This window comes from Molothrus aeneus, chromosome 9, assembly GCF_037042795.1.
Source record: "Molothrus aeneus isolate 106 chromosome 9, BPBGC_Maene_1.0, whole genome shotgun sequence".
NCBI classification, from domain to species: domain Eukaryota; kingdom Metazoa; phylum Chordata; class Aves; order Passeriformes; family Icteridae; genus Molothrus; species Molothrus aeneus.
This window is the reverse complement of record NC_089654.1, coordinates 18,027,224-18,044,369: the sequence shown is the minus strand read 5'-3', so window position 1 is coordinate 18,044,369 and position 17,146 is coordinate 18,027,224.

Below are 17,146 nucleotides of genomic sequence, written 5' to 3'. Positions count from 1 at the left end.
GCTGAGTGCTCATGTACATTCAAAAACTGAGCCCTCTGAGTGCTCTGTGTGCCCCAGCACTGCCTGGCCTCCCCTTGGGCCATGCCAGCAAAGCCCCTCTGAGCAGTTCAGCCAACACTGCAGCAAGTGTGCTGGGCACAGCCATAGGAGGGCCACTTTGATTCCTCACCTCAAACCTTGCTGCACTGGAAACTGAAAACTGCTGGTTTGGGTCAGAATTACTGCTGGATGAGAATGGCTTTGCAAGCTGTTTTGTTGAGAAAGCTATGGAGAACAGACTAGCAGGGTACGTTTTTGGGGAATAAGAGTGAAAATATTTTTCAGAGAGTATTTCCACAAACTCAAAGGTTGTCTCTGGATAATAGGCTAGAGCTTTGTTTCTACAAATGTATCTATATGTAAGGTTTCATGAAGCTTGGAGGACAGAAATCTGTGCTGGAAAACACTGTTCCTGTAAAAAGGCTTCTTAAGACAGGATGGGAGAAGTGTTCCACACAGGGATGTATGCAGGCAGATATTTTGAAGTGTTAATTCTTAAAAGTGCCATAGCCTTCTCCTTCTGTGCAAAATATTTTTAATACAAGGTATTTAAAAGCTTTTAAATAGCAGAGTCTGACCCAGTACTTTCCCTGAAAGGTACTCAGATGTGCAGGTAGAATGGAAGTCTGGGGAGTTCTGTTACATCATATCACATCCATGCATTCCTTTTCCTTTCTTCTACCTATTCTACACAGGAACCTTTCTGAATATAATAGAACTAAATGTAATTATTTTGATTTGTGCTGTCCCATTTATGAGCCTTTTTGGATGACTTTATCAGGCTGACTCTTTAATAAGGAAGTTGTGATATATAAAGCATCCTTCATTTCAAAAACAAATCACACATTATTAATTCTGCATGTTAATTTGATGGTCAGTATTGATACCCATGTAAGTATATTTTCTAAAAAATAAAAAAATGCATTAATCCCAGTTTTTTCAATTTCTTTCTAAATACTTACTGTATTTGACATTTGTAGCTACATACGTACATTCAGTTACTCTTCACTATTGTGTTTATTGATTGAAATGCCATTCATTTTTGTGCAGCCAAAATAAATGTGTCTTAGCCTGTTTCTGTTTATTAAGATGTTGCAAGCAGGAATTTCACTTCGTTTTAAAAAGCTCAGAGAACACTTTCCTTGCATTTACTTCACATATACACTGTTTGAAATTCTGAAGAGAATTATTATAGAATGCACTCATTCACCTTTGTTTAGCTCCTATGAGCATAATGGCCTCTGCAATCCTCTTTGCCAGTGGTTATCCAGTGGTTTACACACTACACACATGTGCATAAACTGTAATACTAACCTTAAAACACATAAATGAAAGATCAATTGAAGAAAAGTGAAACACAAGGAATTCGGGAAGGTTAGAGAGTTGTAGAATGCAGCTTTTTATTCCAACCAACCCATTAGGATTTCTGACCTGAAACCAATCACAATCTTTTTAATTGCTATGGCTAAATAGGATTCATTCCCCTCTAGTGATTGAGAGGGAGGATATAAGACTTCTACTGCTACTAGATAACAAAGCAGATTGAAGCTCAGATTGCATGGCTCATACCCACTGATAATATGCAGTCAAGAGATCATTAAAAAAAAAAAGATGTATTTTAAATGTTATAGCAGAACTTCCCTCAAGAAGAAAATATCACAGTTAAGAAATAATAAAGAATTCTTGTGGAACATCATTAGAGATACAGAGAAAGATGGGCTCAGATATGGTAAGAAAAAGTAAAGGAGCAGAGTGACAAAGGTCCCCAAAACTGAAGATAAAACCTACAACTTGATACTGCAGAAACCCAGACAGATATTAAACCCAGGAAATTATTAGTTCAAACCAATAAGCTTCTGTATTTTTCTGCCATGGTAAGATTTCTGTGTGCATCAAAATGATCAGAGGAAGAGCCTTGCAGGGGCGGAGGCTGAGGGCTGCCCAGTGCCTCATACCCGAGAGGTGTTGGGGCTCTGAGCGCTCCCCAGCAGGGCCCTCCTGGGCACACAGCAACAACCTGAGCCCAGAGCAGCACCGAGACCACCTGGCCACCACCATAAAACCCTCACTTGACAAGGAGCACTGACATATAATGGGGTAAAGAACACTAAATAAGAACTGCTTGAATGCTAAAATTGCTTTAGCTTCAGAGGGATAAAGCAATAGCTCCCATAAGTGAGTTAGGAATGGATCCTGCTGTTTATTTGTCTATGTCCACATTAGCTGTTGTGTACCACTACTGAAGTTTCTTCTTAACCTGCTTTCTGATGCTTGAGTTTAACCACAGTGAAGGAGACAAATGCTTGTCAATTCCTGATCCTTTGGAAAGATATTTAACTTAGCATAAATTCCTTGTGATCCCTCCACAATTTATTAGAAGTTTGGAAATGAGTGTTGCACATCTTCCTCCATTTGCTATCTTCTGCCAGCTGTATAAGGACTCAATAAAAGAGTCATCCATCCTCTTTTGTCAACCAGTAGTTCTCTAGTCTCTAGCTATAAATGAACAGCACAATAAATTAAATGTTTGACAGGGAAGATGTATAGCTTCACAACACTCTGAGGTATGTTTTTAAGGAGAAAGCATTGAAACCCAGAGTTCCAGTTGTGCTATTGATTACTGGAAAAAAATGTGTTTAAGTAAAGAATAAAGAACATTTCATTTTCACCCAGCCTTGGAAATTATTCTAATTCACAATCAGGAGAAACAACAAGAAAATAAAAGGCAATAACTTAAAATCAGGGCAGCAAATCCAGGTGATGCTTTACACACAAAGACTTTTTTTTTTCATAATTAAAAAGAAGGATATTGATAGCTGAAATGGAAAAGATACTTTTGGAAAACAGAACAAAGAAGAGAGCTTCCCTTGCCTTGCTGTCAAAAGTCACTAAATGAAGTCAGAAAGAATGGAGAAAAACAGTTACCTCCAGAGATGACTTAACTCCCTATCTCTGCCAGAAACCTCCCTTGACACAGGTACTGTTGAGCTGCTTATCTCTGATGACTAATTTTGAGACTAGGGTAGATGACTGGTTCAGATGAGATGCCTAATATTTAGGCAGCTAAATTTAGGGGAGGTGAATCACACTGAAGAGCTTGCTTAGGTGCTGTTAACAACCAATGGCAAGACAAGTTTCATTTGACTGGTGCACCATGAATGGCAAACTGGCCATTTTAACAACTCAGCCATGCCCCTGTCTCGCTGTAACATACTGTACCCAAACCTGCAGGCACTGAGCTGTTTCCAGCACTGCAGGATGCCTCTAATCCAGGTTAAGCACAGCTTTCTGTATTTATCATCTGAGATAAATTGCAGCCCAGGAAGCCACAGATGTGGGCAGTTTGACTGGGTTGTTAGAATGGCTTTCAGACAAGCAAGAGAAGGAAATTTTATGTTTTAGTTATTAAAACCACTAAAGGTATGGAGTCCAACATGCATTGGGAGGAACTTTTATCCTGTGAAACTGCTGTACCCTTACCTCTGTGGGTAAGAAACAGCAATACACACAGCAGCTGGGAGAGAGGTGGCAATAGCTGGCACTCAGGATGAGCTATAGTTCCAGGAATCAGGAAAACCACTGCACTGTAGTTCTCTGTCAGCCTTTAGGGGGACCTCAGCACTACTGGAAAAATCCTGCTCTACATTCCAATGTCTTGAGGAAGACAGGCCCAGACTGAGGGCACTGTCCTTTTCAGTGAGCATCAGCAAATCCATATTAGACCAAGATCACAAGTGCACAAAAGGTAACTACCCCCAAAAGGGCAGCACAGGGATGTCTTTTGTAGATAAAAAAGTCTGTTATTTCCATGTCCATCTTTTCTTGACATATGAACTTTCAGCTTCCAGTGCTGTGTGAAATAACTGCAATTTTCCTTCAAGCACCTATTAACAGTGATGAGCTGACAGATGGGAAGCACATGATCAGCCCACTCAACTTTCTTCATACCTGCCAAAACAATTATGCTACAGAATGAAACCTGCTTCTCATCTTTGGATATTTTCTGAGAAGCTGGTGTGAAAACTTTTGGAACATCTGTAAAGTAATAGGAGAATCAGTAGCAAACAATTTGTGAGGTGTCAGCCTGACACGTGTTTCAGATAGTACATAAATAATGGAGATAACAGGAAAGTAGATGTTTTCTGCAATTTAAAGTTTATGCAAAGCGTAATTTTTAAGAAACTTTCCTCTACCAACAATTCACTAATCTGTCTGTAGGAGGCAATTTTCAAGTACTTCCCACACATAGACACAAAGATTACAGGGCTATCTCTTTCTGCTGCAAACCTTAGGCTCCTTTCTATTGAGCACGTTTGTGTTGTAAAAGGAACTACAAAAGACTGAGTAATTCTCTGTTTTAAAAACAGCTTTTTAATCAATTTAGTTATCTGACTGGAAGGAGTAACAGAAAAAGAAAACATCTCAGCCTGAGTTAACTTCTCCACCAACCACAAATTTTTCAAAAGTTCTCTCTGAAAAGAAGACTCAGACTCCCAACCTGACACTCCAGAAAAATCCTGAACTCCTGCAATCAGCTGGAATTTAGGGGCAGACCTTAGACTGGGTTGCACGGGCACAGAAGGTGTGCCATGTGAACACCAAAGGTCTTGCTTCTTCCTCACACTAAATATGAATTCAAATATCTCAGTTTAAGGTCAATGCAAGCCATGCCATCAATAGCCATGCCCCCTTTGCACAGGTGGGATCAGGTGGTGGATACAATTCAGCTCAAGTGGAAAAGAGCTCTGAGCAAGGGCCCTGGGCTAAGCTGCATCTTTGTGTTGTAAGTGAAGCAGCCTGGTGAGTGCTTACCTGGGTGCTTTGGTGCCACATTTCAGATTCAGGGGGGAAGCCCTAAAGTTCACCTCCTTCAGGTTTACCTGTATCCTTCCTGCTCTTAACCTGCACTACCTAAAGAATTATTGGTTTAGAGTCATTTCAGTCAGAAAACACTGATGCACCACCAAGAAAATATATTAATCCTCCAGAGCAAGAGTCTTCTCAATGCCCCCAAAGGGTTTTTTTGGTAATCAGCGAAAAACTTTGCCTGTTTCTACACTGCCCCACAAGTCACGCAGTATGGTCCTTGCTCTGAACCCATTAGACATACAACAAACTGGCCAAAGGCTCTGCCCTCACGAAAGAAATGCTATGCCAGATGGACAATATGCAGACCAGGTGCCAATTCTGTGGTGCTTGCATGGCCTCAAATGCATTTACTGCTCAATCTCTTCAGCATCTGGTACATCTGATGGCCTCAAGACACAAGAGCCTGAAGTTTAGAATGAAGTTCCTCCAAAGTCTTCAGACAACTGGCAATTAAAATGCATAAAAAGTGTTCCAGAAAACCCAGTGCCAGCTGCTCCTAGGTTTGTTATTGGAAGTACTGTGGTTTCTTAGACAGTATCTGGTTACTTCTGTAGGTAAACCATCTCCTGGTATCCTCCTGGGACATGGTGTTCATACCCATGTGTTCTTCAGGAGAATGCAGGACTGGGTGCAAGGTGGCCAGGGATTCATCTGAACAGCACCACTGGGTGCTGTTAGCCACTCAGGAGCTGGTTAGGCAGCAAGATGACAAACAGTTGGTAGGATGTGTGTAAAGAGAATGACAACAGTGAGATTCCTGGGAAAAACCAGAGAAAACTGGGTGTGTCCTGCAATCCAGGGGTCACTGCAAGCTGCTGTTGGTATCTCTGTCTGCACTAGTGGGATAAAGAGCCACACAGGTGCACCACATGTGCTGTTTAAAGGTATCATCAGTGTTACAAGAAGAACTCAGCACTTCTTAAGAGATAACTACCATTAACCACCATCTCATGTCCTGCAATAGTAACCAAGTTATTTTTCCCTGATACAGTGCCTGGAAATCACAGTAAAAAGAAAAATCACGATTTAGAAATGGAATCCTAAAAGACTGCTCTCTTGAAGAGAGCTCAGTAAACCTCTCTAAATTAGTTTCTGAATAGCTGTAAATTAACTTCTATTCAGGACTAGATTAAGGCAGGCTAGGTTCAAAGATGCCTTATGAGAGAAAGCCACCAAATGATCCTGCAATCATCCAAATAATCCACCTGGGACAGTCAGAATGACTGCAAGAATGGCTCAGGCCCTTCCTCCCTCTCAGGAGCACTGCCCAGGTCTGCTCTCTGGTCTGAAGAAGGGAATAAGCTCTGGTGGGCACGTGGGCAATGGCACAGGGAGACAGTGGCACTGTGACACTGCCCAGCCACTCTCTCAGTGGGGTTTCAGGCTGGTGCTCCGACTCTGGTAGCACCATGAAATGTGCTGCAGCTTCAGGCTCTGGGAGGCAGAGGCAGCTCAAGCAGTGTCAAACACAGGCTACATTTCTGACATCTGCTTATTTATTGCTTGAGACACAGCAGCACCATATGCATTTGCACTGGAAGTAAATTTAAAAAAAAAAATTGCCTGTAATCTGGTAATTCCTTAATAGCTTGTTCAAGATTCCCAGAGCATTAGTGCTGTTTTTATGAAGAACTAGAATCACCTTCATCTAAACTCCCAAATAATTAGATTACGTTCACTCCAGAATATTCATTTTATATTCAGCTTCACAAGTTTTTTGCTGTATCTTGCAGCTCTTATACATGGAGGTGATTCCTGCAGTTTGCAGTAAAATAGAGAGCTTTGCATACCTTGCCATACCTCTACCCATTATTTGACCTTGTTTTGTCTGCCTTACCCTCACACAAAATAATCAATCAGCCTCCAATGACTTTTTCCCCCATCGGTGCCAGTTTTGCTGATTTCTGTGCCCCAGGCTGGTATTTCTGACATATTTTCCTAGGCAATCCCAGCCTGATGTGGCATGACTGACAGGGTTACCTGGCTGCTGTTGGCCTTGCCAGACTGTTCCCCAGCAGAGACAGTTTTCAAAGATGAGGCCTGATCCCACTTCCTTGAGTCCTGTAATTTCATTATTCAGAAGCAGTGATAAATATATTGAAAAAACATCATAACTGTCAGCTCTTTGAAACACGATTCACTTTTAAATTGAAGTGGTAATTTCAAGTATCATGTCATGTGCCTAAGATTTGACTTAAGAAAACTCCACACTGTGCATTCTACTTCTTCTGCATAAGAAATGGACACCTCTACTGCACTATTTAAATCATGGGGGACTAACAATTGTGATTAGAGGCTGATATTAGAAAATCTTCAACTTTAAAAAGAATTAAGGCAATAGCTTACCCTCTCAATAAGCTATAGGTGGTCAGGACCTGCAGAAATGCAAACATTTTCATGAATATGTGCTGTAATTCCAGAAATTTTTTTGTTAAGTGCCTTTTGCTAAAACCATTTCCTGTTTTGAGTATGAATCACAGCGCGTGCTGATTTGGAAGGGACCCACAGGGTCATCGAGTCCAAGTCCTGGCCCTGCATGGGACCATCCCCACAAGTCACACCCTGTGCCTGAGAGTGCTGTCTAACAGCTTCTTGACCTCTGCCAGGCTGCTGCTGTGACCACTGCCCTGGGGAGCCTGTTCCAGTGCCCAAACACCCTCTGGGTGAAGATCTTTTCCTGAAATCCAACCTAAACCTCTCAAGACACAACTTCAGCCTATTTGCTCGGGTCCTGTCACTGTCACCACAGAGCAGAGATCAGTGCCTGCCCCTCCTCTTCCCCTCACAAGGAAGCTGTAACTGCAGTGAGCTCTCCCCTCAGTGTCCTTTTCTCCAGGCTGAACAGACCAAGTGACCTCAGCCACTCCTCACACAGCTTCCCTTCTGGAGCCTTCACCATCCTTTGGACCCTCTCTAACAGCTCGATGTCTTTTTTGTATTGTGGCACCCAGAACTGCCCCCAGCACTTGAGGTGAGGCCGCCCCAGCTCAGAGCAGAGCGGGACAGTCCCCTCCCTTGCCCGGCTGTGATGCTGTCCCTGATGTCCCCAGGACAGGGATGTCCCTCCTGGCTGCCAGGGCACTGCTGGCTCATGTTCAACTTTCCCTTGACCAGGTCCTCCAGGCCCCTTTCTGTGGCCCCTTTCTGTTGTCCAGCCTCTCATTCCCCAGCCTGTCTGTACACCAGGCTTGCCCCATGTCAGGTGCCAAGCCCAGCACTTTCCCCTGTAGAGCTCCCTGTGGCTGGTGATTGCCCAGCCCTCTCTCTGCAGGGCCTCCCTGCCTTCCAATGACCCAACAGCTCCTCCCAGTTTGTATCATCTGTGAACAGATCTGTGTGCTCAGTGTCCCTTCCAGTCCCGTGTCCAGGTCATTAATGAACAGACTGAAGAGCACAGGGCCAAGAATGGAGCCCTGAGAAACCCTCCAAACAAGAATAAACCTAAGTGCCTTTTGCTAAAGCTCAAAATTGTACCATTAACATATTTTCTTTCCTTTGAGTATAGAGTATTTTTTGCTACCAAGAGGGTAGCAAAAAACCCTAGAAGTGAAATTTACATCTTAGCAAATAAAGAGGTGGGCACCCACAGAATGGTTTTCAATTGGCACCTTTTATGTCTCCTAGCCCATGACCTGCCTAAAAGTAATGACAATTTTCATACACTCTGCACTGATTTATAGAAACCAATCTTGGGCATAAGGAAAGAGTGAATAACTTCCTTTTACACTGACACCAGCTGTAAATATCTTAAAGCAAAAAAACTACCAAGGGAAAGCATCATGAACTTGGAACTTGTGTTTCTCTCCTGCTTGCACAATGATCATCTTGGTCTCTGTGAATTTTCTGCTGTTTCTTGCTCTGGGTTTTTGTTTAATTTTAAACAATTCTTTCTGGGAACCCAAGATCCATACCACTGCAGTTGATTATTCTTTTCAAATGGTTTCCTTCACTAACATCCTGAGACTTAATTCTTGTTACAGTCCTCTCCCTACCCCAAGGAGCAAATTTTCTATTGACCAATACTCAGCTCAATTCTGATTATAATTGTAAAGGCACTGCACTGAGATTAAACCTCCTACTTCCACATCTCATGCACAGCAATCTGAGAGGGTTATTAAAATAGACTCCCTTCTGATCATCTCTGTAGATGTTTTAATCTTACATTTAGTGTTTTTATATCCAAACCTTGTTCCTTACACACAGGGGGAAGGGAATTAATTGAATTGGGTGGGAGGTTGATTTGGTGGAGTCCATTGGAACTGAGCTAAAGTATCTCTCATCTATTGAAAAGCATTTACCCTGAATTCTAACAAAATAAGCCCATTTTTAAACTGCTCACTTAAAGGGGAAGAGTGGGAATTGTTTGTGCTCTGTCTTTCCTCACTATTGTTTCTATTATTTTTTTTAAAAGCAACACGGGCACCTGGGAAAAGATGATACAGCTGCAGTGTATGAAGTGGAGTGTGGTTGAGTTTTTTTCCCCTGTTAATGTTATTTCTAGTACAGAAATGTGAGAGGCTTTTCAGTGGACTCATGGGATGAGAATGGGCTGAAGGAGGCAGTGAGGTAGGCAGTTAACACTACTTCATTTTCTCTCTCTGCCCACTGCATGAAAGCAAACGGCCTGGTGCCTGGGCTCACTTGCTGATTTTCTCACATCTTCTCATTTATATGTAAAGGACAGAATAAGTAGGAACAGTAGGAAAAAGCATCTGCCTAAAGCCTCTACTCAAGATGTTAGTGCACAATACAAACTGCAGCTTCCCTGCTAGGTCTGTGAAACTTTCCATAAACCCTCACACCTCCCAGAACAAAGGCGCTGTAGAGAACAGAGTACAGGGTTTGCTTTGGAAGAGACAAGGATCATGAATCCTGAGCGCATGGGGTTTACTCTCATGACCTGTCAGCATCTGTGGAAAGATATGCTCTTTGGGAATGAATCAGGATTTGCATGAATCAAGGAAATGAGGACACTCAGGTGTCCCATACCCTGCACTCACACTGCCCATCTTTAGCAAGAGGCAGAATATTTGTCATGAAGGTCAGAGATAAGGACCAACACTAACACTAAGCACAGGGATACTCATGTGTCTGACCCCCAAGTCTGAAGCCAAGGCTCAGAAACAGATCTTTAAATCTCAACATCCTTCCAGCTCTTTCAATAACATAAACATGACAATAGCACCGTACTTTAACATAACATTGACAGCGAGCTCAAAATCTCCTCTACTTTCCTGGGCCATGTTAGGACTAATTACATACAAGCCTCTAAAGAAACTCTGGGTGCTTGCAATCCAACTAGAAATCCTGGGAGACAAGACCTTATTTTCTGCTGTGCTTCAGTGGTTGGTTCAATGTGAACAGCATCAAATGCTGAAGCACAAGAGGCCCCTGGAATCAAAGTTCTCTCTAGCAAGTAACAAGGAGTCACAAGTTCGTGCATAACTTCAGGAACATCAGCAGTTCTGTAGCCTCTTGTTCTTCCAAATGTTAAAGATCCCCTTACTTTTATTCAACCTCCTCACTATTTTCAATTAATTGCTTTTATTTACCAGATTTTACATTTGTTAATCTGATCAATATCAAATTAACCTCACCTTCAAGGTCATTAGAGAACATGCTGAAAGAAATTGTTTTAAGAAAACCCTGAGAGCAGCACATACATTTTCCCTGCTCAACACCAGCAATCACCCTTTCTCTTGTCAATTGATCCTTTCTCATTACTAGCCCTTCCTTTAGTACAGCAGTAGATTTTTTGATCTAAAAAACCCAGACTAACTAGCAATTCTGCCATAACCCCTAAGTATCTTTCCTGAGAAACAGACCCATGTAGATGGAAAGGGACTGGGTCAGAACGTTAAAAAAACCTTTAAAAAATTGATGTGCATTTTGCTTTGCACATCAATAAAATAGAAAGCTCTGGCACGTGTTTAGAAGCGCTGCTACCACCATTATAACTATCCAGCAAGATTTAAAGTCTGATTTTAACCTGTATATACACCTATGAAAAACACATCCTCAGCATCCCCACCTCTCATTTCAGCATTAAGACCGTCACTGTTACCTGGACATCTTGCTGTAAATCTTGTGATGTTCTGAACAGACAACAGGTCTTGCTCAAGTGCCCCATTGCACAGTCTCTGATGCACTTGTAGGTGAGGTCTCCTGTACACAGGACATGAAGGATGAAGATGGTTCATCACAAGGCAGCGCTCTCTGTGCTCAGGTTTACAATCATTAAGTCCTCCCAAGGTCAGCTGTGGCTGGAGAAGACAAGGCATTCCTGAAACTGCTCCCAAACCCAGGAGTTCCCAGCATACTGACACCTGCAGAGGGCCAACAACAGCATTTGGGTGCTGGGTTTGCCACAGCACCTCTACACCTCCAACCAGCAAAGGGAGCCCAAAGAGAGAGCATGGGGATCATTCACGGGGACACAGAGGACAAGGAGGCAGCAGCATCAGGGGAATAAGGTACAAGGATGCAATGCTGGATGGAGAACAGATCAGGAGAGCAGCTTTCAAAACCGATCAATGTAAACAATGCAAATGCTCCAAACTTGGGGCAGGTGGTGTGATGGATGACAGGCAGGTGTTAAGGTAGAGAAAAGAAAAACATTAATGTCATTTAAGGTTTGGTGTATCTAGGCTGAGATAAATTGAAAATGGAAAAGGAGACATGATAGAGCAAGGGGAAAAAGAGGTTCAAAGAAAAGAGTAAACCATGTCTAGCAGAACTTTTTTGGTTTTCAGTTCAATTTTCTATCTGCTTTGACTCCAAAGAACAGAGCTATTTATACACTTCAGAAATTTAGTACAAGAACTAATCTACAGCTACCTTTGCAGCATGTAATCAGCTGTAAGAATGACACTGCTTATCACCTTTACATTGTCATTACATATAAACAGAAATATTTCAGTCTATTTCTCAAGAACCTCCCTTATTATAGCTTCTTAAAATAATCCCATAGCACTGAATCAATTTGGTAAAACACCTTTATTTTTGGCTCACTTTCTATGACATCCAGATCCATGTTAATATACATGGCAATTATGTTCTAAGTAGAAATGCCACAATATTTTACTGTATTTATTACTACATAAATATGTAGATTTATGTGCATGGCTCATAAGTAGTAAATATTACCATTATCTGTCACCATAAAGCAGGAAAATCCTGGCTCATGAAGCACCATTTTTTTTGTCTTTCTCCTCTTATATGTGACGATGCAAAAATCAGAAGTCTTTATTTGAGAATTCTTATGGCCTTTACGACATACCTGACACCTAAAAATCAAAGAGAAGCTTTGCTTTAAGAAACTTATGGCATAAATGTCAGCCCAATTCCATCATTTAAAAGCAAACTTAATTCTTAGCATGATTAACAAGGAACTAATACATTGTTTCAAAAGAGCATGTCTGGAAACAGAACAGGAAAATCCCACCCAGATAATAACCAGAGATTTCAAAAGAGCTGTGCCTGGTGAATCCTGCTTGGACCTAAAGCAGCAATGACAGAAACACAACAAAAGAGTCATGATAGGCAAAAGGTAGGGGAAAAAACCACAACCCCCCAAAAAGCCCATGCAAAATAAACAGCATCCCAGAGATCATTAATCCATAATTACAAGTATTATTTCCTTTTTTACTGAAGGAAAAACATTAAGAAGTTAAATAACATTACTTAAGCAAAACATTTCACATAGCCCATGAAGCTGATGTAATCCGCTTATTTGGCAGCGTGTGGCAGACCATTTCATAAGATGCTGTTGTAAAGTGATGTGTTTATTATGTTAATTTACATTACAACTCTGTGTAATATACAGTATTTTAGTAATTATTAATGTCTATAAACTAAAGAGATTCATATGGGCACTCAGGTCAATAAATATCAAGGTGTTTATTATCTGAAGTCCTAGAGTAACTCAGTATTTCCACTGTATCTAAAATCTGTGACGGTTCCAGCCTTTAGGGCTGGAACAGGTATATCAGCTAAAATGTTCTAAATTGAGATTTTGTTACATTTTAGCTGATCTGTGACTTCAGTTGAAGCCGGCAGAATTGTTTTCCCCCCTCCTCCTAGAAGTATGCTCCATCTCCTTTAGTATTTCTGTAACCATTCAGTGACCAGGTTCAGTCCACCAAAGGGCAAAAACCAGTATCAAAAGGGGAGAAGGAGAAGACAAGGCAGAAGTTTAACTTTTTTGGTAGGGATGCTATCAGTTTAGCATGTTGAATCATGCAGATGAAGAGCAAGAAGTCAGGCACCAGAGCTGGCAAAAGACCCCAAGCAAGTATGGCAGGAGCAGAGCTAATCCCTTGAATAGCAACAAGCCTTAAGAGCAGCCCAGCTGTAAAGTGAAAGCACCTCCTGAACGATTCCTGGCTACTGCTTGCAGCGCAAGAGGAGCTTTTGGCACCTCCCCTCCTTGACAGCCATGTTAGCCAGGGGATAGGAGAGAGAAATAGGTTACATTATTAGTACCAATATATTTAAAGTGTAGCTAAATCTTTCATCACATTTTGCACAAAGCATCAGGCAGCTGTACATGTTAGACTTTAAAAATCCAGTTGCAATTTTACAAGCATTAAATATTTAAAACCAAATTTGGAACAAAGCTGACATCCAAAATATTTGAAACTTGTAACTGTTCCATCTACCTTACTGCTTGATATGATTGCAAAAGAAGGTGCTTAAACGCTAACAAGTGTAAGATATTTTGACATTTTAACACTTCTAAAATTGCCAAACACAGAAGAATAAGGAAGTCTGTAACAAACCTGATAACTCATATAAATCAACCAGTTTCAAACATCAGCTCTTTATCAGTAGAAGGAGTTGTTAGTGTCTCTGAACAATAGAGTGGTGGCAAATAGGCATTCTGTTCCCTGACAGAGAAAGGCAACTTGATGTACACATACTTACTCAACAGGAGATTTTGTACTATAGATTAAGGCAGCCCAAAGATCAGAGCTCTGTTTGTGACAATTATTAATCTGTGAAAGTGAAGTCTCAGCTACATTCAGTGTCTTACATTATTTCCAGTTTTAAGTGAATCACACCTGGCCTCACAGTGACACACAGCTCATCTGCATTGTGCTGCTTGACAGATTTAAAAAGACCCTAAACCACTGCAACTTAAAAACTTGAAAATTCATTTTTGAAATTGGAAAAGGAAGATAAAGCAGTCTTATAAAAAGGAATGCAAGGATATAGGCTGAAACCAACTGAGAGAGGGTATAAGTTCAGGACAGGTGCCCTGCAGTAGCCACCTTCCACACGGTGTGTGCAGAGGAAGCTTTCAGCCACTTGTCTCATCTCTAGGGAGCTGAAGTTCCTGTGTAGCAGTTCAGTCTTTACAGGATTTGTCCTCAGTTTCATTTTCTTTGCATACTCAGTCACTACATCTGGATGAACTTTCTCTTCTCCCTAGGAACATGGTTTTGGCAGGGTAGATGTCTGCACAAGAGCAGATCTTGGCATGCAGTAGCAGTTGCCTAGCTACCACTTTCTAAGTGCCAGAAGCCTGGACTTGTTTTTTCCAGCACAGAAAACTAATGCCTATTGTTCCAAGTGGTAATCCTCCTGCAAGTTCACCAACTTCTACACTGACTATTATTAAATTCTGCTAAAATAAACCTAAGTAACATTTACTACAGAAATACAAAGTAGGGGACTGAAAAATATGTTTTTAATTACAAAAGCATTAGTCAGAGCATAACATTAAGTTCCAAAAATATTTTAAAAAACCACCTGCATTTTAAGAGCTTCTCTTGGAGTGTTACAAGGATGTTGGTTACTCGGGATTCAAGCATGTTGTTAAATCTTAAGTGAAGCTGAAATAGATATAACTTTCAATATCTAGTGACTTCTTATGAGGGAACTTTCTCAAAACAGATTGAAGGGTTCCCAGATTTTTCTAGGGCTACCCAGTGTCTTAATCCAAGAGCCTTAAGTGCAGAGAACCCTAATCTCACTACAGTACTCACCCCAAAAGTTCTGAAATCATGGATGCAACCTGCTATTGTTACCTAAGGATCTCAAGTGCTGAAGAGCTCCATGAACACTCAATCTGCAAGGCCTGAATTCCAAGGAATCTAACAGCTGCAGCACATAACCAGGTTTTGCTTCAAGTGAGGGCTTGCAAAGGAAGTTTAGGGTTTGTACTGCTGTCCAGGTACACCAAAGCACAATGTATTTCCTTTCCAGCACATCTTTCTGGAAGCTTACCATGCAGTTCTAAGCCCAGAAGGCAACTGGGTAACTGCTCCCAGTATGGGAAGAATCTTTGTGCCTTTCTTTAGCTGTGCAGGAGTATGTAATGTATGTTGTTTGAAATCACCCTGTGAAAAAGCTATGTTTTACAGAATTCCCATCTTCAGAAAGTGAGGAAGCTGCTGTGGACTGAAAAAGGGTACATATGAAAGGGTATATTATTTCAAATCAGTAAAAATCCAAGTTTTCAACTGGCTCAAGACTTGCAAAAGCTGGAATTAGAAATTAAATGAAATGTGGAATCCCTTTCCTTAGGGCAACTTATTCAGAAGATCTGTGTAAAAATTTATAGATAATAGCTTATACAAACCAAGAGTCTACATTCCTGTGAAAAAAGTTCAGATACTTTACCTGTTTCCTTTGAAAAGCAAACTACTTTTAAAGACTTCCAGGTATCCTTAAGAAAATTGCAAATAAATGTTAATATTGGCCTGTTAGCAAGATCACTTGCACTCTGCAGACTTCACTTTTGCTGAGCAACTCCAGTCATTTACCATTAATAATGGGTCGTGATGTGGCAATTCTTCCATTGCCACAATTGACAGCACATCCCTTGGTGGACCAAAATTTGCTGTACATGTACTCAACCTGTATGTGTGCAGCAGGAAAAAACCTGCAGGAAAAAACCTATTTAGAGTTCACCCACAGCAGTGCAGAAGTGCTTGGTGTTACCATTCTCTAATTAAAAGAACAATTTTTTCAATTGTAACACGATGGCACCACAAACACCTCTGTTTAAAAGAGCTATTTTGAGTGAAGAACCACCAATAGGAAAAGGTTAATTACTATTAACCAGGTATTTTAATGTAGCTACACTTGAAAGAAGATGAGTTTTAGCTCCATCTTCCATCTAAGAGAACTTGAAAATGACCACTTTCTAAAAACAAAAGCAGATTTTTAAATTGTAGCAAAAGATTTAGGTCAAGATTATTTTTTCCTGAAGTCTAGGAGCAGTGATACAGACTGAGGATGTCATGTGACTTCTGTCATCAGTTTAAACAAGTTACACACACTTCTGATCCAAATGGTTGAGGTCAACCAAAATTTGCTTAAGAATTGGAAAATGGCAACCTCTAGTTTATTTTCTATAATCAACAGGAAAATCTCCCTCTGTCTAAAAAGAGAGGAAAAAAGGAAAAGCTCCCTTATTTTCAAATATAAACATTGTTCACAAAAAGCTTACTCAAATTATCAAAGTCAATACCTGAAGGTTAATGTTTAGACAACAAAGCACAGCATGATGAAAGGAGTATTTTGTTGACACAGCACCAGGACTCTTGACTAGCTGAGGATTGCCAGTGTTTTAACATGGAAAGGCCAGTATCCCACCACACACAACAAATCACTGGTGCTTGTCAGATGCAGCTGCCAAGACACCTTTCTTGCTTCAGAAAAGAACAGACTAGTCCAGCATGATTTCAGCTGCACAACTGAGATCTTCAAAGAGTGTTGATACTGTCAGAGATAAGCCCCAGGCATTAAGGAACTAGGGGGAATAGGGTTAGCCCAAAGGACACTGCTGTACCCTGCCATGGAATACAGTCAGAAATTTTATAGCTTCTATTTTTCATCAAAAAATGCCAGTCCCCACGTGTCACTTGATGACTCCTCCAACACATCTCTTCCTGGATCCCACTAGCTCACTTTATCTAGCTCTTTGGCCAGCCATCAGTGTCAATCATCCTAAACTACCCTGACATGTAGCCTAACCTTGGGCTAGAGGCTTCAGGCTTTCAGTCTTGCTGGCTTCCAGGGATGATAAGTACTCATCCTAGGAAAACCAGCTACCACAGCAGTCTGCAGGCAAGTGCTAAGCTCTGACACCCCTGTACCTGTTGAGCTGAAGTGAAAATCCATCACATTTACTTCACAAGCTGGACTACTTTTTTTCAGACTAGTTTGTAAAATATCCCTAACAGAATTATGAAGCCAACATGTTTCACCCTGTCAATAATTTTTCATG